At 46.3% G+C, this 8299-nt stretch overlaps 1 protein-coding gene across 2 annotated transcripts in view; it reads left to right on the top strand.

The window, feature by feature from the left end:
• The first annotated feature begins 223 nt into the window (after window positions 1-223).
• Window positions 224-8299, top strand: part of ARHGEF28 (Rho guanine nucleotide exchange factor 28) — a 245723-nt gene continuing 237647 nt past the window's right edge. For both annotated transcript variants that reach the window (XM_040421454.1, XM_040421453.1), the window contains exon 1: window positions 224-384. The gene's annotated coding sequence lies outside the window, so the exon portion shown is untranslated. The remainder of the gene's footprint in view (window positions 385-8299) is intronic.

The following is an 8299-nucleotide window of genomic DNA, read 5'->3' as shown; positions in this document are numbered from 1 at the left end:
AGGCAGTGTATATGTAGTGACTGCACATGTATGTACACAGACCAGCAGGCAGTGTATATGTAGTGAGTAGCTCCCCCGCCCCCAGCTCTGTGTACACTACATGTGGTCCGGCCGCCCTCTCTGTCCTCTAGGTGGGGCTCTACGAGGCCAGACAACCTGGGTGGGAGGGACCAGCGGCCAGACTGGGAGGGGACTCACACGGAGCGGCCGCCTCCCCCGGATCCCTCAGGCGCAGCAGGACTCTGCAGGAGCCGCTGTGGGACTGGAGGAGCTCGGGACAAGTGACTATTGATGTGGGGAGTCCGGAGGCTGCGGCATGTGTACTAGACGGCGGCACCTGCTACTGGACTGAGCCGTGCCGGGGACTACTGCGGGACCTGCCAGGTAGGCGTCTGCTGCTGCCGGGTACCTACAGCTGCTGGCAGACACATATCCCGGCTATGAAGTACTTTGCAGTTTTATCTCCAGTGTCCTGTCCTTGAAGTGAGGAGCTGCCTGCAACCCATGTCTTAAAGGGGTTCTCCAGAATGTACAGCAGGGTGAATAGCCTCACGTTGATGGCTCTAATTACTGATATGGGGGTTGTGTTATGATTTAGGGGCCACTGATGTAAAGAACCAGGTGTTCACTAATGCGTTGTCCACAAAGTTGCTCTGAAACTTGGAACCATCCATAGTGGCAGCACTTGTAGTGTGAGGATGAAGTGGGAGACCTAATGATTAGAGTTGAGCGTCTAAAGTTTGGGTTCGGGTTATCGAAGAATCGCGTTATGGATTCCGCTACCACGGACCATAGCGGAATTAGAATCCATAATGCAATTCTTCGATAACCCGAACTTTAGACGCCGAACTTAAAACACAAGTTCGCTTAACACTACTAATGACCAGATCATTTTCTGAAGTGGCTTTTGGTGGTGACCACTGCGGACTGGGACCTCTTTGTTGACCACTGGGGTGACCATGCAGGTGTGATCTCCATAAGGAAGCGTTATGGATAAGATGTTATTGTGTAGTGCCCTCCTCTGAGATTGGTCCTGAGCCGCAGTACCAGGCCATGGGCAAAAACAACCCCAACATTTTCTAATGTGGCTCTAAAAGCTCTGAAGAGGCAATCTAGGCCCTCAGTGATCGTATCTGGGAAGCAGAATCCTAGGCAGGTCTTCATACTGTCTACTGAATTGGAAACTATGGTAAACTAGAGTATTGGGCGCTCCTGGCATAAGTACCCCCTGGTCAGTCCTTCTAACAGATGCCTTCCAGGAGAGCCTGGGCCAGAATGTGAAAGATTGTCCACTGATTCTCAGATGCCAAGGGAAAAATGAAGTCAACGGTCCCTTAAAAATGAGAGGTAATTGATTGCCATGGACAACTACTCCAATTTTCCTTTACTCTGAGAGGTTGGTCAGGTGCAGTATATTTCGAGGAACGTCTCAGTAAACCCCTATGAATGCTTGTACCTCCAGTTTGGTATACTTTGCATCCTTAGGGATGAGCGAACTTCTGTTTTTCAAGTTGGGCGTACAAGGTTCTGGTTCCGGTTATCTAAGAATTCCATTATGGATTCTGCTAAATATCTTATGGTCTGTGGTAGCGGAATCCATAACGGAATTCTTAGATAACCCAAACAGAACCTTGTACGCCGGACTTGAAAACAGAAGTTGCTCAATACTAATCATGATAGATTCCCGTCCACCTCTGCTCTTGGTCGAGCTGCATATCATACTATAGTTGATACTTCTGTATGTAGGTAATGTGGCCACCTGAGCTTCGCAGCCATACGTGCTTATGGAGCTTCTTATTGAATGAAGACGTGTCTAGAACTACTTCATGTACTGAGGGGAAAAACTGAGATTGACATTTTGACACCCAAGATGGCTTCATATGAACACGTTGTTATGGGCCTCACTTTGTTCATAGGGTCATTGTCCTGCAGGAACAGGAAAGGAACTTCCCTAGACGTTTGGAACAGGGCTGGAATGTCATTGTATGCCTTAGAACTAATTCCCATGACTGTGATCGGTCCGGGAAGCTCAGCCCGCGTGTAGGCCGCATCTCCTGGACGGACCACAGCCTCCCTGACCCAGTTCCTATCTGATCGTGGGTCTGTTGTACTGTACTCGCATCATCATGTCACGATCAGGAAGAAACTGAATGCATCATAAAACACTATGATGCCGGCTGTTCAAGTCAGGAGAGCCGCGGTAGATCCAGGAGATGCGGCTAACACATGGACCACGTTTCCTGGACTGATCGTAGTCATGTTAGGGAGGGAGTCTTTACACGCAGCCGATTTCTGTGACTGAAAATCAGTTCCATTTTGTCCGAATGGGGTTGGTTTGGTGGCAAGCATATGGACTTCTTCAAGACCCATTCATGTGAATGGAACTGATTTTTGGTTGCAGAAAATTTCTGCAGCAAAATTCATTGCGTGTGATGAAGGCACTGTAAAGATTTTGCCGAATCTAATGGGTCCAGTCCAAACTTAGAAAAATAGTCTCCTAGCATTCAGATGGGAAGCACTTTCATCTGTCAAATAGTGAATTGTCGTTTATTGCTCCTGACGAGGTCTTGCCGGCTCCAGCTTGCGTTGGCGATCAGCTTTACACCACACTCCTGGCATTGTGCACCGTGATCTCAGGCAGCTTGGCCATGGTTGCCCAACGCATATGATTTCAGTCAAATATTTCTTCTGGTGAAGTGTCGGCTCTAGCAGAAAAGGAATTTGCCAAAATGAGTTGTTGTGATGACGGCATCTTATCGCCATCCCCAAGATCTTCTTCAGTGTGACCCAGTTTATTGCTAATGTTTGTCAATAGAGATGGCTTCACGGGCTAGGAAGTGTGGTGGCCGGAATGGCCGCAAGTTAGGGGGTTACTTAAAATGCTTCATTATTTAGTTGGGGCTGCTACGTTTTAGTTTGGTCGACAAGTTGAGGTTACCGGTTAAGCTGTCCAAATGTCCAAATTGTGGAATTGGTAGACACTAATGTCCCACAAGAAGAATGACTTTCCGTGGGGTGGGGGGACATAATAGTTCCTGGGAAATATTGTGCAGTTAGGCTGCTAGGTGGGAAAGTTAGGACTTTTAACCAAAATATCAGACGTATCCATTCACCCGATGGATGACAGAAGAGTGTCCATTTTGCATACGTCCTGCTGGTATACATAATAATTCCTTTTTTAATGTATTAAAGGGCTTTTCCGTGTTTTTAATAATCATCAATATCTCATTGGTGGGGGTCTGACTCCGGCAACCCCTGCCCGATAAGCTGTTTGAAGAGGCAGGGTGAGCCCGGCGGCCCCTTCCTAGGCCATGTGATGTCATGTTCATCGGTCACATGGTCCTAGGTACAGCTCAGTCCCCTAATGGCATACAGTTTGAGCGATGTATGCCTATACAGTAGTATATGCCGGAGCCTTCCTTTGGAAGTATTTGTTGGACACTTACTAATGTATTGTGATTGTCCATATTGCTTCCTTTGCTGGCTGGATTCATTTTTCCATCACATTATACACTGCTCGTTTCCATGGTAATGGCCACCCTGCAATCCATCAGTGGTGGTCGTGCTTGCACACTGTAGAAAAAAAGCATTGGCCTCTCAGGTGGCTGGGCCTGTGAGAGCTCACACAGGCTAGTGCTTTTTCCTATAGTGGGGAAGCATGACCACCACTGATAGCTTGCAGGGTGGTCGTTACCACGGAAACGAGCAGTGTATAATGTGATGGAAAAATGAATCAAGCCAGCAAAGGAGGCAATATGGACAATCACAATACTAAGTGCCTTGTCTTAACTTTCCATGTGATGGGAAAAAATGAACCCAGCCAGCAAAGGATGTGGGCAGCACATGGATGACATCCGCGTCCTGTTAGTTTTTTTGGGGACCCATAGAAATGATTGGGTCCATGTATGTATGTAGTCTTTCAGACATGCAGACTTGTGTGTTCTTTTTACCTCTATCTACGTACGTAGGACACAGACCAGGAATACATTCATGTGCATCAGACGATTGTAAGGCCACATTCACTTTACTGCTCGTTATTTCCATTAGAGGAGCAGAAAAACGAAACGAACGGAAATGCTGGATCCAGCACATAACTGATACCAACGGAGTCAAATAGACCGCATTGACTCGGTTTCCATTTGGGTGGCTTCTTTTTTAGCAGAACCAAAAAACATGTAGGACTAAGGCCTCATGCACACGGCCGCCGTTTTAGTGGCTCGGATGCGGACCCATTCACTTCAATGGGGCCGCAAAAGACGCGGACAGCACTCCGTGTGCTGTCCGCATCCGTTGCTCTGTCCCGTGGCCCCGCTAAAAAAATATAACCTGTCCTATTCTTGTCCGCGCTTTGCGGACAAGAATAGGCATTTATATTAAAGGCTGTCCGTGCCGTTCCGCAAATTGCGCAACGCGCACGGACGCATCTGTGTTTTGCGGATCCGCGATTTGCAGACCGCAAAACACTCCACGGTCGTGTGCATGAGGCCTAAGGCTCAAACCAAGAGTGGATCCAAACCACATGACCTTTCCGCATAAAAAATAGAACATGTCTATTATTAAGGATAGGACTGCGCTGTTAGCGGCTGGTCTCCTAGTGCGGGATGCACACGGTCGGTATCCGTGTTTTGAGGATCTGCAATCTGCAATTTGTGGACCACAAAACCGCCGACAGTCGTGTGCATGAGTCCTAAGGGTGCCATCACACATGGTGGAAAAATCCACCAGAAATATGCAGCATTCAGACTCCCCCCCTCTATTACCCAGTAGGGTTGAAATCCCTGCCCTGCATTCTGCTGCGTAAATAATGATGTCTTGTGTCTTTAATGGCGCAGAAAATCTCCATTCAATTTCAGTGGGGGGTGTAATCTGCATGGAAATCTGCAACAACATTCACAAAGAAATCTGCATCCTAATCCGTGCGTTAGAAGAGCTGCCCCATTGTCAAAATCCCCATGTGTGAAAGCACCCTAAAGGGAAACTCCGTGAGCCTGCGTGTCCACGTATGAGGGCTCGTAGTTCTTCATGACGTGGAGATGTGAGGTCTTCTCTAGGATGGTATTCAGCAAAAAAAATGTCCTGGAAACACAATGGATAGTTTTGTGCTAGGGCTCATGCACACGACCGTATGTATTTTGGGATCCACAAAAAATACGGGTGACTTCTGTGCGCATTCCGTATTTTGCGGAACGGAACAGCTGACCCCTAATAGGACATCCTTGTCCGTAGCGTGGACAATAATAGGACACGTTCTATTTTTTCGCGGAACGGACATACGCAAATGCAGTGCACACAGAGTAACTTCTGTTTTTTTTTTTTTCTTGTTTTGTTTTTTTGCGGACTCATTGAAATGAATGGTTCCGCATACAGTCTGCAAAAAAAAAACAACAGAACGGACATGGAAAGAAAATATGTTCATGTGCATGAGCCCTTAGAAAGTAGATGTACGAGGCTGAGCTACTTCTGTTAGATTTGTATCTTATTTGACATCTTTATCTCTATTTGATGGCATTTTACACCGAGAAGACAGTTTCTCTGGAACTACTGTAGTTTCTGGTAACCTTTCATTGCCTGACAAGGACAAGCGGCTTTTTGGCTAGGGTGACCGTGACGTCAAATGTATTACATTATCTTCCTCTCTGTGTGTACTGTTAGATAATAACTTACTTGCTTGACCTGCTTTTCAGTCGTGAAGAGGTATAGCCTCTTCTCTTTATTTTTTTTTATTATTGCATTATATATATATATCTATCATATTTCTGATATATGGTATATTTAATGGCTAAACAAAAATAAAAAGTCGTGAAAAAAACCCCATACAAATTAACAAACAAAACAAAAACTTTATTGCATGACAGTCAGAAGACAATGAATAATATACACGTTGTAGGAAAGCGCAAGCGGCCGTCATTGACGGAAGATACGTGTCTCCGAGGTTCCTGGCCTCGGTGAGGTATGAGCCGGTAATTTTAAGTGTCAGCGGCAGATAGTGCTGACTGACACTATTGGTTATTTAGTATGGCTGTAAAGCCGATCCGGGCCGGCTCTTACTGGGAGCAGCCAAAGTGCAGGGTGGGTGGCTTCTCCACATGTTCCAGGCTGGGTTTTGGTTAGGGATATAAAAACCCAGCCAGCAGTCTCAGCTGGTGTGGATTATCCTCCATCTGACAGTGGAGCTTTGCCAGGATCTGTGCTGGGGCCGGGACTAAGGCCTGCTATCTTCTTTAGATGAAAGCACCAGGACTTCTGTTTCATCCAAGGATTTATGTGTTGCTGCCTGGTGTGAACAAACACTAGACTCAAGGTGACTGTTTTTTTCCTTGAAACTGACTTTTTGTTGTCACTTTCCTTATGTGTGAATAAGACATTAAACTGTTTAAGTCAAAGACTTTGTGGTTGCCTCTGTACTGCGTCCGCTAACCTGCCTACCAGAGCGAATCCCCACAGCGTATTTATTATTTTTGCAACCATAACGACCAGTATAATAAAGATAACCAAATTTATTGTAAACGGTGTACAGAAAAAAAACTTGAAACCATAAAAATAAATATTATTAAGTCTGTGTACCAAAAGTAACATCTTAAAGGCTACTTGTCTAGAAAAAAAAAAAAAAGAAGACTTATTAAAATTAGGCCATGTTCAGCATTAGCATTTTCCATTCCCTTCCCCCGCTCTGTGTGAGCTAGTTGCCCCTGCGGGTGCAATGTGTGACGTGAACGCATAGCCACCCGCACTGAATCCTGACCCATTCTTTTCTATGGGCCTGTCCACATAAGCGTTGTTTTTCACTCATCAGTTCTGCGTTGCGTGAGAATCGCAGCACGTTCTATATTCTGCGTTTATCACACAGCCCTGGCCCCATAGAAGTGAGCGGGCTTCAGTGAAAAACGGATGTAACCTGGATGCAGTCCAGATGCAATGCGTTTTTCACTGATGGTTGCTAGGAGATGTAGATTGTTCAGATTTTTTTTGATGCGTGTCAAAAATGCAACAAAACTCATTGCAACTGTGCAGAAAAAAACTGAAACACTGGACGCAATTGCAAACAAAACAGAACTTTCTTGCAAAATCGTGTGAGTTTCACCGAATGCATTCTGATGGAATCCGTAATGCTCGTGTGAAAGAGGAGCAGAACGATGAAGACGATGGACCACCATGCTGGACTCTGGAGGTAACGGAAACAGAAGAAACCTCATTGACTTAAGGGCTCATTCACACGAACGTGTGAAGCCCTTGCCCGCGCTGTGGACCGCAAATTGCGGTCCGCAATGCATGGGCACCGTCCGTGGGGCAGCCGCATAGGGATCGCAGACCCATTCACTTGCATGGGTTCGCGGTCCCTCCGTTCCGCAAAAAGATAGAGCATGTTCTATTTTTTTGCGCTGCAGGGGCACGGAACGGGACCCCAGAAAGCACTCCGTAGTGCTTCCATAGTGTTCCGTTCCGTGCTTCCGTTCTGCATCTCCGGATTTGCGGACCCATTGAAATGATTGGGTCCGCATCCGTGATGCGGAATGACAATGGAACGGTGCCCGTGTATTGCGGGTCTGCAATATGGGAACGGGACACCAACAGTTGTGTGAATGAGCCCTAATGGAGTAGGTTTGGTTTCAGTTCAGGTGTCCACTTTTTTAGTAAAAAAATAAATAAAAAATCCCTGGGTGCAAGAGATTTTTGTTCACTCTTTTTGGCTGAATGTGCAACACAGCCCCCGACATAGATGTGAACAAAGGTTTAAAAGGGTCAGGACCACCGGAGTGTGAGGATGCAAAAAATTAAAAAGGGGTCAAAGTGAACAGTTAGAAACATCTCTCTTTATTTTTTTTATTTTTTAAGTAAAGTGGCCTTCTGATCAGCTGATTGCGGAGGTTTACCTCCAGAAGGTCTAAGGGAGACATTTATCATCCCCTTTAAGCCAGAAAACTGGTGTCAAAAAGTCCCAAAGGTTGGCGCACACCATTGTTGCGCAATATTTAGTGATTTTTGGGGGGTTTGGAGACCCCTCACCACTTTTCTAAAAAATGGGCTAGGAGGGGAGTTGGTGGTCGCTTATATCAGACCCAGCATATGCAGTATATTATGACGCGTACATTATAATGAAATCGGCATCCTCTTCTTTGCTGGTGTAGACACACGTGTGTGCTGTGACCTGAAGCCAGCGGGGGATAGATGAAGACCGCCGTGTAATCCATCCGTCCAAGGCCTCACGCACACAACCACATTTTTAGTCCGCATCTGGTTCGGATTTTTTGTGGAATGGATGCGGACCCATTCATTGTGCTGACTGCATCCGTCTGTCCGT

Source organism: Bufo bufo, chromosome 2 (assembly GCF_905171765.1).
Source record: "Bufo bufo chromosome 2, aBufBuf1.1, whole genome shotgun sequence".
In the NCBI taxonomy this organism is placed as follows: domain Eukaryota; kingdom Metazoa; phylum Chordata; class Amphibia; order Anura; family Bufonidae; genus Bufo; species Bufo bufo.
The sequence above is the reverse complement of the archived record's forward strand: the minus strand, read 5'-3'. Positions and strand labels throughout refer to the sequence as shown.